General features: G+C 48.4%; 1 protein-coding gene across 12 annotated transcripts in view; it reads left to right on the top strand.

The window, feature by feature from the left end:
* The first annotated feature begins 704 nt into the window (after nucleotides 1–704).
* Nucleotides 705–20,130, top strand: part of TMCO4 (transmembrane and coiled-coil domains 4) — a 131,452-nt gene continuing 112,026 nt past the window's right edge. For 2 of the 12 annotated variants that reach the window (XR_004228627.1, XM_031934620.1), the window contains exons 1-2: nucleotides 710–908; nucleotides 13,629–13,720. The gene's annotated coding sequence lies outside the window, so the exon portion shown is untranslated. The other 10 variants (XR_004228626.1, XM_023219790.3, XM_031934627.1 and 7 more) reach the window with 10 other exon arrangements.

The raw sequence follows: 20,130 nt of genomic DNA on the forward strand, positions 1-20,130 counted from the left end.
AGAGTGATAAAGACTATGATTAAAATAGAACAGGACTGGAGGCCTGGTGCATGATTCTACAGCCTTTAGAACTGTACCTGGCAACGGCGGGGCGCAGTAGCTCAGGCCTGTTATCCCAGCACTTCGGGAGGCCAAGGCGTGTGGATCACTGAGCTCAGGAGTTCGAGACCACCCTGGCTAACATGGTGAAACCCCGTCTCTACTAAAAATACAAAAATTAGCTGGGTGTGGTGGCACGCGCCTGTAGTCCCAGCTACTAGGGACGCTGAGGCAGGAGAATCGCTTGAACCCAGGAGGCGGAGGTTGGAGTGAGCTGAGATCGGGCCACTGCACTCCAGCCTGGGTGACAGAGCGAGACTCCATCAAGAAAGAGAGAGAGAGAGAGGGAAGGAAGGAAGGAAGGAAGGAAGGAAGGAAGGAAGGAAGGAAGGAGAAAAAAGAACTGTACCTGACAGCTAGTAGGTGCTCAGTAAATTTGTTCAATGACTGAATGTGCTGGGTGGTCAGGGAAGACTCTCAGATCGCATCCCGAGAGGAGACCAGAATGGAAAGCGGGAAATGGACTAGGGGAAAGGAAGGCCTGAAGGCAGAGAGTCCCAGGCACAGGAGCCTCCAGGCAGAGGCCCTGAGACAGGACCAAACTTAGCGTTAGGGAAAATGAAAGAAGAATCAGGAGGAACTGAGCTATCTGAACACTTTGCAAACTACAAAGTGCTGCATACACTTGCGGGAAGGCGGTTTCTGTGACTGGTTCTTTGTTTACATTATACATTTTTGAAGACTTCTTCCACCGCCGTGGTTTTGGGGCACGCTGCTCTAGGGGCCGAGTCCTTCGCGGGCAGTTTCTGCAAAGGCCAACCCTGAAGGTCCCTTCTCCCGCCCCGCGCTGTCTCGCTGCTTCCTGGAGGGTAAATGGACCCACACACAGATGTGGCGCCGATGGCTGGCCGGTCACCTGCAGAGGCCGGCACCCCTGTCGCGATGGGTGGTGGAAGTGGGGCAGAGGTGGGACGAGCCAGGTCGGGACCCGCAGCTGGCGAGTCAGAGCCTGGAAGGCCCCGCGCCCCCGAGTGCTCCGCCCGGCCGGCGGCGACTAGGCGCGCTCGGGGCAGGCGGCCGGACGGGCCGGGCCCGGGGCCGGGACGCGGCCGGGAGGGGAGGGGCCGGGCGGGAGGAGCAGCTAGCCGCTTTCTCCGCCTCCGCCTTCGCCGCCGCCTCCAGGTAAGGGGGCCCCGGAGCCGCCAGGCCACTGTGGCGCGCACCCCGCTGGGCCACTCCCCGCCAGCCCCACGCGGGGCACTCTGAGCCCGGCCCAGCCCTGGGGCCCTTTGCCCTGCGTCCCGCCCTCCACCCCAGGGACACTGGACCCACCAGGAAGCGGCCGCGCGCTCCCCGGCGCTGCCTGCCCTGAGCCAGGCCGCCTGCTGGTGGTTGTTTTCAGAGCCGGAAGTGCTTTTAGAAATCTTGTGGGGCGGCAGAGCGGGAAACTGAGGCTGGGCGGAGCACTCGGGCGACTCCGGCCTTGGCCTCCGAGTTCTTAGAGGTCACCCAGCCGCTCCCTTGACAAATGAGGACGCTGGTCAAGGTCAGAGAGGAAGGGGCTTGCCCAAGGTCACAAGAGGTCACTGTGCTTCCCCTTGCCCCACGTGGCCCCTCCACGTCCCTGTCAGGAAGGCCTCTAGGACTCTCTCGCCTCGTCTCTCCCTGCCCCCCGCGCCCCCCGCAGACTCTCAAACAGAGCGTTCTAGCGGGGCTTGGGGAGCCTCTGGAGAAAAGCCAGGCCCCTCATGATACAAGGAGGCCATGTCTTCTGGCGCCCATGCCTGAAGTTACAGGAGGGAAGAATTACTGCTGCTGACTTTTGAGTGGATTTTAAAACTGGATAAACTGAGGCTCAGAGAGGTGAAGTAACTTCCCCAAGACCACGCAGCTGGGAAGCAAGAGAGAAAAACCTGGGCTACCTGCCTGGAGAGCCTGACCCAGTGCTTGGCACAGAGTTGGCTTCCACAATGCCTTTGCCGTGACCAGCCCAGCTCTTCCTTGGGGTGGCACTGGGAATTGCGAGCAGGGTCAGGCTAGCATCCCAGACTACTACCTAACTCGAAGTAGGAGTCAGCACATGAACCCCCTTTCCCCTAACTCAGTGTTTATTTCATTGCAGAAAATATGAAACTCTTTTTAAGCTTTGGGAACATCCATTTGTTCATTCAACAAATGGCTTTGGATTGTTCATTCAAGTATTTGTTGAGCTCCTACTTTGTGCATTGTTTAGGCACTGAGGATACAGCAGTGAACAAAACGAGCCCTGCCCTCAGGAAGTACACTCCAGAGAGTGGAATAAAGCCCTGCCCTTCACCCTGGGGAGGGAGGGCTGGGCACAGGGGAGACCGTTGGCATTTCTCCATCTGTGAAGTACATGAAGACAGCAGAAGAAACCGGTGTTAGAGTGGCCTCAAGCCCTCGTGTGCAGCATCAGACAGAGATGGGCTCAGGTGTTAGCTTTGCAGCTTTGTAATGGAGTGATCAGGCAAGCTAAATGACCTCTTCATGCTTCAGTTTACTCATTTGTGATATACCCATCTCCAAGGTTGTTGTGAAAATTAAAGGAGCTGAAGCCACAAAAGGCCCAGTGCAGTATCTGACACTTTGGGAGACTATACTTTTTTTTTTTTTTTTTTTTTTGAGATGGAGTCTTGCTCAGTCTCCCAGGCTGGAGTGCAGTGGCGCGATCTCGGCTCACTGCAAGCTCTGCCTCCCAGGTTCTCGCCATTCTCCTGCCTCAGCCTCAGCTACCTGCCACTATACCTGGCTAATTTTTTTATATTATTAGTAGAGACGGGGTTTCACCGTGTTAACCAGGATGGTCTCGATCTCCTGACCTCGTGATTTACTGGCCTTAGCCTTCCAAAGTGCTGGGATTACAGGCATGACTTTATACTTTTTAGTCCTAAGGCCCAAGGAGGAGTTGGACAGGAGGAGTTGATCGATTAGGTTGTCATAGCTCAGCGTGTAGCTCCCACAAAGGCTGAGGTCTGGACACTTCCTCATAAGGCTCAAACCTTCCCTCTCTACTCTGGTACCACTGGGCTACAAAGGCTGGATCAGCCACCAGGGCTGGCTAACGTGGAACCTAAGAAATGTCAGTGGGTGGTTTCTCAGTGTGTTCTCTTTTGACCTGTGTGTTTTGTAAACCGTGTTGTACATTATAAACCGGGACTGCTGATGAGGAGTGGGGAACTGGCTCTCTGGAACGTGTGACAGCAGGCAGAAGGGGTGAGAGTGAAATCCAATCCACTTTCTGTTTGGCCGACCTCCGCTTCAGGCTGCCCTGGTATCATCGTACCACCCTCTGCCTCTGCCTAAAACCCCACTCTGGCTTCCCATTTTCTTTCTCTCCTTTTTTTCCTTTCTTTCCTTCTTTCCTTCTTTCGTTCCTTCCTTCCTTCCTTCCTTCCTTTCTTTTCTTTCTTTCTTTCTTCTTTCCTTTTTTCTTCTTCTTTTTTTTTGAGACAGAGTCTCACTCTGTTACCCAGGCTGCAGTGCACTGACGCGATTTCGGCTCACTGCAACCTCAGCCTCCCGGGTTCAAGCGATTCTCCTGCCTCAGGCTTCCAAGTAACTGGGACTACAGGCACCCACCACCATGCCCGGCTGATTTTTGTATTTTAGTAGAGATGAGGTTTCGCCATATTGGACAGGCTGGTTTTGAACTCCTGACCTTGTGATCCGTCCACCTCAGCCTCCCAAAGTACTGAGATTGCAGGCATGAGCCACCGCGCCTGGCCTTGGCTTCCCATTTTCTTAGGGAAAAGAGCAAAAACCTTTTACATGAACCAGAAGGCTGTGCACCCCTGTCCCCCAACTTACACCTCCAGCCGCATCTCAGACACTTGTCAACAGCCCTCTGTACCCAGGCATGCCACCCCTCCCTCCTTGGGACCTTTGCATCTGCTCTTCCAGGCCACTCCTACCCCCTGCTTCCCTTTTCCCAGGTAACATCTTCTCATTCTTCACATTTTAGCCCTACCCAGACTTGTACTCCAAATGCCTCAGGCCACAAGACTTCTCCTGGTATGTCAGAGGTTAAGTTCAGGGTAGAATTATACACTCATTGCTGGGATTAATTCCTGCCTATACGCTGTGCACCACCCTAACTGTAACCCCTGTGACCTCCAGGACCAGGGCTCAGTTTGCTTAGTGGGTCCTCAGTAATGACATCCATCGATAGGGAGGCCCTCTTGAGCACATTGGGGACCTCACTTTATATAAAACGATATTGTCCTTCAACAAAATCTGCTGAAGTCATTTTTCAGCTGTGGCTTGTTTCATTCAGCACACAGAGATTGAGCCCCTGCTCTGCCACATGCTGTCCTAGGATATGTCTGGGAACATGGCCCAAAAGCCACTGCCTTTTTGAGCTTCCTCTAGTGAGGGAGATAGACCGTAAATAAACCTATAATACATTGTCAAGTGGTGATAAATTTGATAAGGAAAATCACAGGCCAGGCGCAGTGGCTCACGCCTGTAATCTCAGCATTTGGGAGGCCAAGGAGGGCGGATTACAAGATCCAGAGATAGATATCTACTAAAAATACAAAAATTAGCTGGGTGTGGGGGTGCGCGCCTGTAGTCCCAACTACTTGGGAGGCTGAGGCAGGAGAATCGCTTGAATCCGGGAGATGGAGCTTGCAGTGAGCCAAGACCGAGCCACTACACTCCAGCCTGGCAACAGAGCAAGACTCCATCTCAAAATAAATAAATAAATAAATAAAAATCACAAAGGGTTGGGTTGGAGGCAGGAGTGGAGAGGCTGGCTGTTTTACACTGGAATGAATAACCAAAATATTAATTGGGAAGCCCTGGTGCCCTGCTTCATCCACTCTCACCCTGACCTTCCCGTTCAGGGAGACAGACACATTGGCAACTGGCCGTTATGTCCGAGAAGAGATGGAGGGGCCCAGATGAAGTCTTTGTGGCTTCAGAGGTGGCAGGCCCCACATTCGCTGGACAGATCCAGGGAAGTGCGTGGCAACCCCTGACCCCCCAACTTAGTAAAGTGGAGAAGGATTTGGGATTTCAGGTCACACAGGCCTGGAAGGAGCATCCTAGGTCTTGCCAGCTGTGTGACTTCCGCTTCTGTGAGTCTCAGTTTTCTCATCTGTAAAATGGGGATGGCGATTGTCTCTTCTTAATAAGGTTGTTAGGAAGCTGAAGTGGGATCATGGAAGTAGGCCCCAGAAAATCGAAGCTGATTTTATTGTTAAACTGTGCTTTTGGAAAAGGGCACACATTTTAAGTGTGTAATTCAGTAATGTCAAGTATATTCACATCGTTGTGCAACAAATCTCTAGAACTTTCCAATTGGCAGATCTGAAACTCCACACCCATTAAACAACCACCTCCCTCCCCTCTTCCTGCTCCCCACAGCCACTGGCAACCACCGTTCATTTTACTTTTTCTCTCTATGAATTTGACTACTCTTCATACCTCAAAGAAGTGGAATTGTATAGCATCTATCTTTTGTGACTGGCTTATGTCATAACTTCTCAGGGTACATTCATCATTCGTGTTGTAACATGTGTCAGAATTTCCTTCCCTTTTTTTTTTTTTTTTTGAGATGGAGTCTTGCTCTGTCGCCCAGGCTGGAGTGCAGTGGCGCGATTTCCGCTCACTGCAAGCTCCGCCTCCCAGGTTCATGCCATTCTCCTGCTTCAGCCTCCCAAGTAGCTGGGACTACAGGCACCCGCCACCACGCCCGGCTGTTTTTTTTGTATTTTTTAGTAGAGATGGGGTTTCACCATGTTAGCCAGGATGGTCTCAATCTCCTGACTTCGTGATCCGCCCTGCTTGGCCTCCCAAAGTGCTGGGATTACAGGCTTGAGCCACCACGCCCGGCCTATTTCCTTCCTTTTTTAAGACTGAATAATATTTCACTGTGTGTATGGATCATATTTTGTTGATCTATTCGTCTGTAGATGGGCATTTGGGTTGCTTCCAACTCTTGGCTATTGTGAATCATTCTGTAAACATGGGTGCACAAATATCTTTTGGAGACCCAGCTTTCAGTTGTTTTGCATATATACCCAGAAGTGGTATTGCTGAATCATGTGCTGTTATAATTTGAAGGTGGGGTATTGAGGGTTCCCCCCGGTGTCTCATCTTGCCCGTCACTCTGGGGCTCTGGGGGGCAGTTTGAAAACCAGTGGGTCAAACGGACTATTACAGACTTTGCCATTTCTCCCACTTCCTTCTCAGGCAAATTTGTCTCTGTAATTATTTTGTAATTATCCCAAGTGGAAACTACCATTCAGTCAACAAATGTTGCTGAGTTCCCACTGTGCTTACTGTGAGCAGAGGGAGATAGAAGGTAAATGCAAATGAGTAACTGATACAGAATTGGGAGGCTGGTGTGTGCTGTGGACAAAGTAGAGCAGCTGGGTAAACGGGCTAGGATGGGCAGTGGGCAGGGTGGCTGCACCGAAGTGTGAGATTTGATCTCAGACAGGAAGGAGGTGAGGGAGTTGGCTGTGTCCTTATCTGGGGGATAAGCATTCCTAGCTGTGGGAACGGCCAATGCAAAGGCCGTGAGGTGGGAGCATGCCTGGTGGGGTCCAGGAGCTGCAGGGAAGAAGGTGTGGCTGGAGCAGCATGGGAGAGGCAGCGGGGGTGGGGGGCAGAGAGGCCACTCAGGCCGATTGCAGCAGCCCCATCACCATTGTAAGGACCTTGACTTTGAGAAGGGAGTCTTGGAGGGTTTGGAGCAGAGGAGGGGCATGGCCTGACTCTGATGGTGCTCTCTGGGTGCTGTGTATGAACAGCTGGGGTGAGGGCAGAAAAAAACAGATGTGTGGAGAGGTGTGACCCAGTAAGAGGTGACGGTGATTAATATCCGGCAGGGGAAGGAAGAGAGCAGTGGTAAATGTGGGCACACATCACAGGGCCTGGGTGTCCACCCCAATGGCACTGTCACCCCACCCACCTTCCTGCCCCTCCTCCAGACTGCTGGCGCGAGGGTGGGAGGGGAGCTTTCCTTCCGTGCCAGCATCTCTGTTTTCTTCTGGTCTGCAATGTGATTGTCCCAAACCCTCTGGGTTCTTCTATGTTGGAACTGTTGCCATGGAGACCTCCTGAGATGCCTCACTGACCTCTAGCTTCCAGTTTGACTTCGGATAGAGGTGTGGAATAAATGGGTATCTCTTCTAAATGGCTGCAGAGGGTGCTAACCTGGGCCCGTCTAGACTCTGCCCTTCTAGGAGCATCTCAAGATTGTCTTATTTTGGCTGTGGGGTGCATGTGTATTGTAACCTTCAACTATGCTCTGTGGCATTTCTGGCCTAAGGATGGTGCCATAGCTTTACGTGTTGTAAATGATTTCTTAGCCAAATGCTTTTCTTTCTCCTTGGCCCCAGAATAATTAGTCTTCAGCCTTCCCATGATGCTGCAGCCATCTCCCTATTAATGGTTATTTTATTGCACTGCAGAATCATTTAAAAACTCAACTGCGATCAGAAAAAGGAGAGAGAGAGAAAGCCTGGTGGGGTCCAGGAGCTGCAAGGAGCAGGGTGTGACTGGAGCAGCATGGGAGAGGCGGCACACTAATATAATCACTGACCCACACTAATATAAGTCACATCAAATTTGACCTTGAGGCTGGGCGTGATGGCTTACGCCTGTAATCCCAGAACTTTGGGAGGCCGAGGTGACAGGATCACTTGAGCCAGGTGTTCGAGACCAGCCTGGCCAACGTGGTGAAACCCTGTCTCTACTAAAGATACAAAACTTGGCCAGGCATCGTGGTGTGCACCTGTAATCCCAGCTACTTGGGTGGCTGAGACAGGAGAATTGCTCGAACCTAGGAAGTGGAGGTTGCAGCGAGCCCAGATTGTGCCACTGCACGCCAGGTTGGGAAACAGAGTAAGACTTTGTCTCAAAAACAAACAAACAAACAAATAAACAAAAAACCGACCTCGAGCTTCACTGACTGCTCCAAGGGGGGAAAAAAAGGCCAGAGCTGGCTGGCATGTAAAGAAAAAACAAAAGTTCATTCTTGCATGTGATCTTCTAAAGGCCCAGGTCATGGAGTTTTGAGGACGATTTAAAGGATTTTCAAAGATGGTATTGACCATATTTGATTTTCTCCTTGGTGCTAACTTTAGAATTTTTCATCTCTCCCAGAAGAAATCCAGTGGTATTGTTTATGGCATCGGTCAACAAATATTCAGAGGGCGCACTGTGGGTGCTTGTGGAGCTGAGGTCAGCTATTTATGGAACGTCTCACTGCCCCCACTACTTACAAAAATGACCCAGTCAGCATTTTCTTTGTTGACAGATGATGTGACTGGCTAGACACAAGTCATAATCGTAGCATATCCAAACGAGGTCCCATTCCAGAATGACCCCTGTCCATCCTGGGTCTGGGCTGTGCAGCCGAGCTGTAGGCATGGGTTTGCCCTGTTGTTCTCACTCTATATCTGTTGTTTCCCTGGAGAGCGCGTCCTCTTCTAGGTCAAGCGTGGGTCTTTCTTGGAGTTCCTTGGTGTAGTACTCCATTTTCATTCTGCCGATGAAGATGTACCCGAGACTGGGTAATTTATAAAGAAAAAGATGTTTAATGGACACATAGTTCCATGTGCCTGGGGAGGCCTCACAATCACGGCAGAAGGTAAAAGGCACGTCTTACATGACGGCAGGCAAGAGAGAAGTGAGAACCAAGTGAAAAGGGGTTTCCCCTTATAAAATCATCAGATCTCCTGAGAATTACTCACTGTCACGAGAATAGCACAGGGAAGACCCACCCCCATGATTCAGTTACCTCCCACCAGGTCCCTCCCATGATGTGGGAATTGTGGGAGCTATAATTCAAGGTGAGATTTGGGTGAGGACACAGCCAAACTATATCATTTGGTGTCTTCACAGTACCCGGGACAAGAACCTCAGGAGGCTACCAGGAGCTGGGAGCTCCTCCTTCCGTCAGTGACTCCTTAGCCCCAGGGCGCTGCTGGACCAGGCCTGTGTGTCTTAGGTGACCCCAGGGCACAGAGGTACTGCTGGTCCTGACAGAAGGGACTTTTTCTCGTTGCAGGAATATAGCACTCTCTTGGAATCAGTGTAACTTCTCAGACACACTTGAGATCCAGTTTTACTTTGGACTGGATCCTGATCCCAAATCAGATCAAGGGGTGGAGGCCCCCAGGGACCAGACACACAGCAGGTGGCGCATCTCCCACCCCACAGCTGCCCCTACACTTGTGCAGCTGGAAAAGTTTGGGGTCCCAGCCTGTCCAGTTGGACAATTCATAGGGTTGAAACCATGGGCTCCCCCATTCCGGCATCATGGAGAGCTGAGAAGCTGAGAATTGCCCTGTCTGTCCCACCAACCCTTGTTCATTTCTTTTTCTTCTCTTTGTTTTTAAGTTCTGGGATACATGTACAGGATGTGCAGTTTTGTTACATAGGTAAACATGTGCCATGATGGTTTGCTGCAACTAGCAGCCCATCACCTAGGTATTGAACCCAGCATGCATTAGCTCTGTTACCTAATGCTCTGTCTCCTTGCACCCCACCGGCTGACAGGCCCGTGTGTGTTCTCCTTCCTGTGTCCGTGTGTCCTCATTGTTCAGCTCCCACTTACAAGTGAGAACATGTGGTGTTTGGTTTTCTGTTCCTGAATTAGTTTGCTGAGGATAATGGCTCCCAGCTCCACCCATATCCCTGCAAAGGATATGATCTCATTCCTTTTAATGGCTGCATGGTATTCCATGGTGTATATGTACCACATTTTCTTTATACAGTCTATCATTGATGGGCATTTGGGCCGATTCCATGTCTTTGCTATTGTAAATAGTGCTGCAATGAACATACACGTGCAGGTATCTTTGTAATAGAATGATTTGTATTCCTTTGGGTGTGTACCCCGTAATGAGATTGCTGGGTCAAATGGTATTTCTGCTTCTAGATCTTTGAGGAATCGCCACACCATCTTCGACAATGGTTGAACTAACTTATGTTCCCACCAACAGTGTAAGAGCATGCCTATTTCTCTGCAGCCTCGCCAGCATCTGTTGTTTCCTGACTTTTTAATAATTGCCATTCTGACTGGCATGAGATGGTATCTCATTGTGGTTTTGATTTGCGTTTCTCTAATGATCAGTGATGTTGAGCTTTTTTTATGTTTCTTGGCAACATGAGTGTCTTTTGAGAAGTGTATGTTCATGTCCTTTGCCCACTTTTTAATGGGGTTATCTGTTTTTTGCTTGTAAATTTGCATAAGTTCCTTGTAGAGTCTTGATATTAGATATTTATCAGATGGATAGATTGCAAAAAACTTTCTTCCACTCTGTAGGTTGCTTGTTCACTCTGATGATAGTTTCTTTTGCTGTGCAGAAGCTCTGTAGTTTAATCAGATCTCATTTGTCAGTTTTTGCTTCTGTTGCAATTGCTTTTGGTGATTTCGTCATAACATCTGTGCCCATGCCTATGTCCTGAATGGTATTGCCTAGATTTTCTTCTATGGTTTTTATAGTTTGGGGTTTTACATTTAAGTCTTTAATCCATCTTCAGTTAATTTTTGTGTACGGTGTAAGGAAGGGATCTAGTTTCAATTTTCTGCATATGGCTAGCCAGTTCTCCCAGCATCATTTACTAAATAGGGAATCTCTCTCTCTCTCTCTTTTTTTTTTTTTTTTTTTTTGAGACAGAGTCTCACTCTGTTGTCACCCAGGCTGGAGTCCAGTGGCAGGATCTCAGCTCACTGCAGCCTCTACCCCCAAGGCTCAAGTGATTCTCCCACCTCACCCTCCCAAGTAGCTGGGACTGCAGGTACTCACCATTGTGCCTGGCTAATTTTTGTATTTGTTGTAGAGATGGGGTTTTGCCATGTTGTCCAGGCTGGTCTCGAACTCCTGGGCTCAAGAGATCCATCCTCGGCCTCCCAAAGTGCTGGGATTACAGGTGTGAGCCACTGCACCTGGCCTCTTTTTCTTACTGACAAGATCTATTGGTCAAATGTGTGGGACTTAACTGTGAACTCACCCCCACTGGTTTGGCTGGGCCACATGGGCCCAGGGCTTTCTGAGATAAAACACTCCCCTTCTAAGGATCAAGAGGCCAGAATTATTTCTGATTAAAAGTTTGTTTGTTTGTTTTTTTTACATTATAAAAGCACCAATAAGCTCATGACAGAAATGCTAAAAATATAGAAAAATAGAAAGAACAGAAACCAATCACCTCTAGTCCCTCAGCCCCACCAACCAAGAGACAATGATCATAAACATTTTGATGTATTTCCTTCTGATCTTTTTGCTCTGTGAAACATGTTTTATTTTTTATTGTTATTTATTTATTTATTTAAGACAGAGTCTGACTCTGTCACCCAGGCTAGAGTACAGTGGTGCAGTCTTGGCTCACTGCATTCTCTGCCTCCTGGGTTCTAGCAATTCTCCTGCATCAGCCTCCTGAGTAGCTGGGATTACAGGCATGAACCACCACACTCAGCTAATTTTTGTATTTTTAGTAGGGATGGGGTCTCGCCATGCTGGCCAGGCTGGTCTCGAGCTCCTGACCTCAGGTGATGTGCCTGCCTTGGTCTCCCAAAGTGTTGATATTACAGACGTGAGCCACCACACCTGGCTGAAACATGTTTGTTTTTTAATTTAATTTTTTTTTTTTTTTTGAGACAGAGTCTTGCTCTGTCACCCAGGCTGGAGTGCAGTGGTGTGATCTTGGCTCACTGCAAGCTCCGCCAACCAGGTTCACACCATTCTCCTGCCTCAGCCTCCCAAGTAGCTGGGACTACAGGCGCCCACCACCACGCCCGGCTAATTTTCTGTAGTTTTAGTAGAGATGGCGTTTGTTAGCCAGGATGGTCTCCATCTCCTGACCTCGTGATCCGCCCACCTTAGCCTCCCAAAGTGCTGGGATTCCAGGCATGAGCCACTGCACCCAGCCAAAACATGTTTTGAAAACATAACTAGAGTCATATTGTATATTCAGTTTAATTCTGGTCTACCATCTCTGTAGAACAAAATTATTCCTGATTTGTAGCATTTGCCAATTTCTGTGATGTAAATATTCCCAACATGCCAATGTCACTGGACACAGGGTTGGAAGGAGAAGCACAGAACTGATTGTCACCAGCTGGTGTGAGCTGGCACCAGTGCAGCATGTTGTAATTTTAAATTATTATTGTCCGATCTCAAAATCAACACTTACTGTTAATAATTCATAAAACACAGATATATAAAGAAAAAATTAAAATCATCCAGAATCCAATCCGGGTCTCTGCCTACCTGGAGTTAGCCACTGCCAGCATCCTGTGCATGTCCAAACAGTACCCTCTCTATGGATAGAGACCTGCACAAAATAACTTTCTAGAGAGTTCAAAAGCAATGTGAATTTATGGCAGAAAATTTGGGAGAAATACAGAAAAGTCTCTGGTATCTCTGAATGGCAATTCAGAGATAATTTTGAAGGATGTTCTTCCAGTCATTTTTCTCCTCTCCATTGCTTTAACATGATTGGACTCATAGTGTGAATATTCAATTTTTAGGCACAGTACAGGTTCATTCTCATGCTGGGGAGGAAGGCAACCTCTAGGAGAAGGGCATTCCCACTGATAACTTAATAAAAACCCCACTGAAGCTTAAAGAAGTAAAAAATATTATTTTCACTGGCATTGAAAATGGCACTAAGGACTGGGCGCAGTGGCTCACGCCTGTAATCCTAACACTTTGGGAGGCTGAGGCGGGCAGATTGCCTGAGCTCAGGAGTTCAAGACCAGCCTGGGCAACATGGCAAAACCCCGTGTCTACTAAAAATATGAAAAATTAGCCAGGCATGGTGGTGCGCGCCTGTGATTCCAGCTACTCAGGAGGCTGAGGCACAGGAATCACTTGAACCCAGGAGGCAGAGGTTGCAGTGAGCCGAGATGGCACCACTGCACTCCAGCCTGGGTGACAGAGCCAAACTCTGTCTCAAAAAAAAAAAAAAAAAAAGAGAAAAATAAAAGAAAAAGAAAATGGCACTAAGGATGAAGCTCAAATTATTTGAAATTTTGGGGGACCCAGATTTTGGGTCCTGAGACCTCCTTTGGGTAATTCCAGATGCTTGGCCCTTCGTCCATCTCCCTTCCCCATCTGATGCTCCATTGGCATGTGAGAACGGGAGTGCCTTTAGGGAGAAAAATAGGAAAATCTGGCTCTTGCTTAAGCCTAAAAGCTAATTCATTCCTCAGTTCATATGACTGGCATTTTCTGAGCGCACACTTTGTGGTTAGGCACCAGCTACAGATGTCGAGGTAACACGGTGCCTGCCCAGGAGCTGGATGCAGTGACCACAGCTCAAGGTACGAAGAGTTGAACAAGGACATTAAATGAGACCATCCATGGAAAGTGGCAGGGCTGTGTGGGGCACATGGTGAGTGCTCAGCAGTGGCAGCTGCCTGCCTTACCACTTTGCTGAGAAGAGCATCGCACATCGAGGAACGTGCAGGGCAAGGGCCCAGAGGAGCGACGGTGCAGTGCCAGGCTCCCCTGAGCTTTAGCTAACCAGCCAGCTCGCTCTGCTGTAGCCTTCCCCAGATCCCACACTCTGTGGACCCACAGGCTGGTTTTTCTGGTTTGCTCCCACAGGGCAATTTGCATATTTCTCCGAAGAACCATCCAGAACCTGAGCAGCCTGTCTTCAAACAGAAAGAGGCCCACGGCTGTTTCTTGAAATCTGGGTAAGTATAGAAGGTTCCTTTTCCTTCAGAAGCCCCTAGTTATTATTTAAAATGGTCGTCTTGCTGAGTTTACATTTTCTGTCTCCCTCTCTAGAATATAATCTCCCCAATGGGGGGTCTTTATGTGCCTGGCTTAGTCACCACTGTAGTGGGGCTAATACATGTTTATTAGATTCATTAACCCATTAAGAGGTCAATATCCATTTATAATTTACTTTTGCCTCAAGAAAAGGTTTTTAAAATTCTATAGAGGTGTTCCACTACGTTTTTTAAAACTTTTTATTTTAAAATAATTATAGGCTCACGGGAAGTTGCAAATATAGTACCAAGAGGTTCCATGCACCCTCATTCAGCCTCCGGCATGGCCGTTGCCTTTACAAGGAAGCCTAATTCCTTAGTGAGACGAACTTGGCCCTGCCTGGGGCAGCCCTTGGCAGCTTCCACTCCCACCTCATTTCTTCACGCCCACCCATTGTCCAAGCCCTGGCTGCACCAAACATCTTTTTGTTCTTCAAAAGCATTTCTCCTCTACCTCTGGGTCTTGCCACATGCTTTTCCCTTTGTCAAAGACGTGCCCACCCCACCCCTGTCTGATTCACTCCTCGTTCAGGTCTCAGCTTTACCATCACCTTCTCCAGGGAGCCAGTGCTGGGTTCAGGGTCCCCGTCTTGGGATCCCTCTGTCTCTCATGTTTCCCCTGTCACGGTGTTTGTCACACAGATTGTCATTGTCTGTTTTTTCTGTTTGTTTTGGTTTGTTTTTCTTTGAGAGACAGGGTCTTGCTTTGTCACCAGGCCGGAGTGCAATAGTGTGATCACGGCTCACTGCAGCCTCAACTTCCTCAGACTCCTGGACTTAAGCGATCCTCCTGCCTCAACCTCTCGAGTAGCTGGGGCCACAGGCATGCTCCACCATGCCTGGCTAATTTTTAAATTATTATCATTTTTGTAGAGACAGAGTCTCGCTTTGTTGCCCAGGCTCCTCCAGTCCTTCTGCCTCAGCCTCCGAAAGCTCTGGGATTACAGGCGTGAGCCACTGTGTCCAGCCACCATTGTCTGTGTATTTGTCTGTCTCTACCACCATACTGTTTCCTCTAGGGAATACCTCTCCAGCCATCCTGTGACTTCTGCAGGCCCCTGCTGGAATGACACCTTTCATCCACGTATATTAGCCAACCCCACTTCACCCCATCACTTCATATCCCCTCACCCTGCCTAACTGTTCCTCCCCTGACCACTTCCTGAAGGAATGTTTACCGATGTGTTGAGTGGGCTGCTGAGGGCATGGATTCTGCAGCCAGACCTCCTGAGTGTGTGTCTTGGTTCTACCGCTTATTAGCTCTGTGACCTTGACCAACTTAGGTCGCTTTGTCATTATGTATTGGCATATTATTGCCTGTCTCCCACCAGAATGTCAGCCCCTTAAGAGCAGGGAACTTGTCAGTTTCATCCTCTGATCTGCCCTAAGGCCCAGAACAGGGCTTCCCACATCCTAGCCCCCTCTTCATTCATCCAGCAAGTATTTCCTGAATGCCTGCAGTGATCCAGGGCCTGTCCAGAAAGCTAGGGGTGTGGCAGTGAAAAAACAGCCAGGGAACTGCCTTAAGAAACTTCTATACTATTTGTATACACAGGTAAAGAAATAATTTAAAAAAAAAAACATTTTAGATAAGAATGAGTATGATAAAAATATAAGAGGGTGCTGGGATAGAAGACAGAGATATTAGGTTGGTGCAAAAGTAATTGTGGGTCTTGCTATTAAATTGCAAAAAACCACAGTTACTTTTGCACCAACCTAGTACTATAGACTGGGTGGTCAGGGAAGGTCTCTCAGAGGAGGTAACATCTGGGCTGAGGCCAGATGATGTGATGGCCAGGGAAGGGTATTCCTGGTGGGGAGAATAGCAGGTGCAAGGGCCTGGAGGGGACGAGCAGAAAGACAGTGTGGCTGTAGCGTAGTGAACAAGACCGGTGTGGGGACGTGAGATGGAGTTTAGTGGCAGGCAGCAACTGGATTGCACAGGACTTTTAAGCTTGTCCAATCTTCGGCCTGTGGGCCGCATACAGCCCAGGACAGCTTTGAATGCGGCCCAACACAAATTCGTAAACTTTCTTAAAACATTATGAGGTTTTCTTGCGATTTTTTTTTTTTTTTTTTTTTTTTAGCTCATCAGCTGTCATTAGTGTTAGTGTATTTTATGTGTGGCCCAAACCAATTCTTCTTCCAGTGTGGCCCAGGAAAGCCAAAAGATTGGACACCCCTCTTAGGCCATCATACCAGGATTGGGATTTATCCTGATGTGATGGGAGGCCTTTGCAGGCTTTTAAGCAACCTAGTGACATGATTGGTCCATGTAGCAAAAAGGTCACTGAGGCCACTATGTAGAGAATGTATTGTAGGGCATCAGGAGAAATTGTATTGAATGAATGAATGAATTTGGTCAAAGTTTAGCTTTATTATTATTATTTTGTTAGATGGAGTCTTGCTCTGTTGCCCAGACTGGAGTGCAGTGGCACAATCTCAGCTCACTGCAACCTCTGCCTCCCAGATTCAGGTGATTCTCCTGCCTCAGCCTCCCGAGTAGCTGGGATTATAGGCACACCCCACCATGCCCAGCTAATTTTTTTTTTTTTCTTTGAGATGGATTCTCACTCGTCACCCAGGCTGGAGTGCAGTGGCGCGATCTCGGCTCACTGCAAGCTCCGCCTCCCGGGTTCATGCCATTCTCCTGCCTCAGCCTCCAGAGTAGCTGGGACTACAGGCGCCCGCCACCACGCCCGGCTAATTTTTTGTATTTTTGGTAGAGATGGGGTTTCACCGTGTTAGCCAGGATAGTCTCGATCTCCTGACCTCGTGATCCACCAGCCTCGGCCTCCCAAAGTGCTGGGATTACAGGCGTGAGCCACTGCACCCAGCCACTAATTTTTGTACTTTTAGTAGAGATGGGGTTTCACTGTGTTGGCCAGGCTGGTCTCAGACTCCTGACCTCAAGTGATCCACCCGCCTCGGCCTCCCAAAGTGCTGGGATTACAGGCGTGAGCTACCACCGCGCCCAGCCTGAGCTTAGCCTTTTGTACGCTAGACACATCCTCATACCTCTGTGGTTAGAAGCAGGCCAGCTCACCCTTCTCTGATCAGAAAGCTGTTTATTATTGAGCTAAGAACTGGCATGGGGCTCCCCAGATACCAGTCTAGTAAAACACTACCTTAGGCTCCTCTGAGCAATAGGTACAATCAATACAGCCTCCAAGTGGCACATGGAGTTGATTAAATGTAGTGGAAATTGCTGACCTGCTGACATCAGGCTAGTGCTGCTCTTGGCCCTGCCCTCAGTTCATGGTTTATGCTGCTCCCCCTGTTTCCACCACCATGGTCTGATCTGACCCTCTGAGCCAGGGAAATTGCTGCAAATCTCAAATATGGGTTCCTGGAGCAACCGTTGAGGCCAGTCCTGCTGGGTGACTTTCGGCAAGGTCTTAACCTCTCTGGGCCTTCGTTTCTCCATCTGAAACAGGGGAAAGAAGATCCCTGTGCTGGTGTAGAGGAAAGAGCTCAAGGTTTGGAATCAAAAGTCTGGTTTGGATCTCATCAGTTACTGTGTAACTTTGGGGAAATTGCTTGATCATTTTAAGCCGGTTCCTCGGTCGTAAGAGGAAATCATAATGGTTCATGTCCAACTTAACTTTACGTGGTAGTTGTAAGAATTAAGCGGATTGGAAAATGCTTTGCAAACAGTTATGTGCTGTAAAAGTGTTGGTTTGTTGCTTTTAACTACCTCAGGGTTGTTTTGAAAATAAATGAAATATTAATTGTAGACAGACTTTTAAATAACTCCTCTACAGAAGTAATATTTTGAGAACAAAAATTTTTGTTGCTCAGCTAGATGGAAACAAACTTAGGAACCAAGAACAGTATGGAGTGTGGTTATTGAGCTAGAAGACTCCTGGCCATGTGATGAATATTTAAAACAGAGTTGGTGGCCAACAGTTCTATCTTTGGGCCCTATCTGTCTGCCATTGACTGGCTGTGTGAGGGGAGCCCAGTTACTTCTCTGAGCCTGTTTCCTAATTTGCAGACTGAACATTACAGTCCTACCTGCCTCATAGAGTCTGCTGAGACAATGCATGTTAAAATTGCAACCCCAGTGCCCTGCACCCAGTAATAACTCAGTAATGTTAGGTCTTGTTATTGTTAAACCTTTGCTATGTGCCAGGCACCATGCCAAGCTTTTTACTTGTTTGTTGATCATTTTGTGCATTTATTTTTTAAACAAGCATTTATATAGACAAACCCTGTGCCAGACTCCATTCTAAGCACTTCACGAATACTAAGCCACATGGGCTGTGTCCTTTACTACTGACGCATCTCTTCTAGGTAGATACTGTACAATTCCATCTGTAGGTGAAGAAATCTAAGTACAGAGAGGTTGAGTTGCCCAGGGTCCCACGTCTACTAAGTGGCGGTGCTTGTTTTCACACCCAGGTCTGTCTGGTCCTGAGCCTGCGTTCATATCCTTGATCCCCTACAGTAGAGGCTGGCACCCTTCCCTGTACCCTTCCTGGTGGCTCCCAGTGTTCTTTCTGCTTCTTGGATGCCTTCTTGGCGTGTCCCCTCTCTCCTCTTCTCTCCCTGCTCTTCCTACTCTTCTCCTCCCTTTCCCTTCTGCCCCTGGGAAGGAAGGAAAGAATAGAGGGAAGGGAAAGAAGGAGGGAGAACAAAGAGGAGACCTTCCTCCCTTTTTTCCTTCTTCCTTCCTTCCTTCCTTTGAGGTATACCATACACAAAGTGCATAAATCTTTTTTTTTTTTTTTTTTTTTTTTTGAGACGGAGTCTTGCTGTGTCTCCTGGGCTGGAGTGCAGTGGCCGGATCTCAGCTCACTGCAAGCTCCGCCTCCCGGGTTTTACGCCATTCTCCTGCCTCAGCCTCCGGAGTAGCTGGGACTACAGGCGCCCGCCACCTCGCCCGGCTAGTTTTTTGTATTTTTAGTAGAGACGGGGTTTCACCGTGTTAGCCAGGATGGTCTCGATCTCCTGACCTCGTGATCCACCCGTCTCGGCCTCCCAAAGTGCTGGGATTACAGGCTTGAGCCACCGCGCCCGGCAAGTGCATAAATCTTAACTATACAGCTCAGGGAAGTTTCAAATATATTTATACCCGTATAACGACCACCCAGGTCAAGATAGAGATCATTTCCTCCACCCAGAAACCTTCTTTGCACCCATTCTGAGCCAATACTCCCTCCCACATGTAACCCCTCATCTGACTTCCATCACCATACATTGGGTTTACCATTCTTCAGTTTCATGTAAAGGAAATCCCATGGTAGGTACTCTCTCGTGAATGGCTTTCTGTGTATCATTTTGTCTGAGATTCACTCATGTTTGCTGTAGTTCATTCCTTTTTCATTGCTGTGTAATGTTTCACAGTGTGAATATGACCATTTATCCATTCTACTGTGATAGTCATGTGGGTTGTTGCCAGTTTGGGACTATTGTGAATGAAGTTGCTGTGAGCATTCGTGTATATGTCTTTTGGTGACATAAGTCCTCATTTCTCAGGAGTGGAATTGCCAGAGCATAGGGAAGACGTATGTCTAGCTTTAGGGGATATTGTCATACCATTTTCAAATAGTTGTACCAATGTACAATCCCATCAGCAGTGAATGAAAGTTCTGTTTGTGGCCAAGCACAGTGGCTCACGCCTGTAATCCCAGCACTTTGGGAGGCCGAGGTGGGCAGATCATGACGTCAGGAGACCGAGACCATCCTGGCTAACACAGTGAAATGCCGTCTCTACTAAAAATACAAAAAATTAGCTGGGTGCAGTGGCGGGCACCTGTAGTCCCAGCTACTTGGGAGGCTGAGGCAGGAGAATGGCGTGAACCCAGGAGGTGGAGCTTGCAGTGAGCCGAGATCGCGCCACTGCACTCCAGCCTGGGCGACAGAGCGAGACTCCGTCTCAAAGAAAAAAAAAAAAAAAAAGAAAAGAAAGTTCTGTTTGTTCTTCATCCTCACCAGCACTTGGTATTCTCAGGCTTTTTAGTTTTGGCTATTCTGACAGGTGAGTGGTAGTGTCTCATTGGGATTTTTATTTTCCATTTCTCTGATGACTAACGATGTTGAACATCTTTTCATATTTATTGGCTATTGGGATTTTTTTTTGTTTGTTTGTTTGTTTTTTAAGAGATAGGGTTTCATTCTGTAGCCCAGGCTGGAGTGTAGTGATCATAGCTCATTGCAGCCTCGAATCCTAGGCTCAAGTGATCCTCTCACCTTAGCCTCCTACGTAGCTGGAACTACAGGCATGTGCCAGCATGCCCAGCTAATTCTTTTATTTTATTTTTCTGTAGAGATGGAGTCTCACAGGCCGGGCGCGGTGGCTCAAGCCTGTAATCCCAGCACTTTGGGAG

Source organism: Piliocolobus tephrosceles, chromosome 1, assembly GCF_002776525.5.
Source record: "Piliocolobus tephrosceles isolate RC106 chromosome 1, ASM277652v3, whole genome shotgun sequence".
Classification (NCBI taxonomy): Eukaryota; Metazoa; Chordata; class Mammalia; order Primates; family Cercopithecidae; genus Piliocolobus; species Piliocolobus tephrosceles.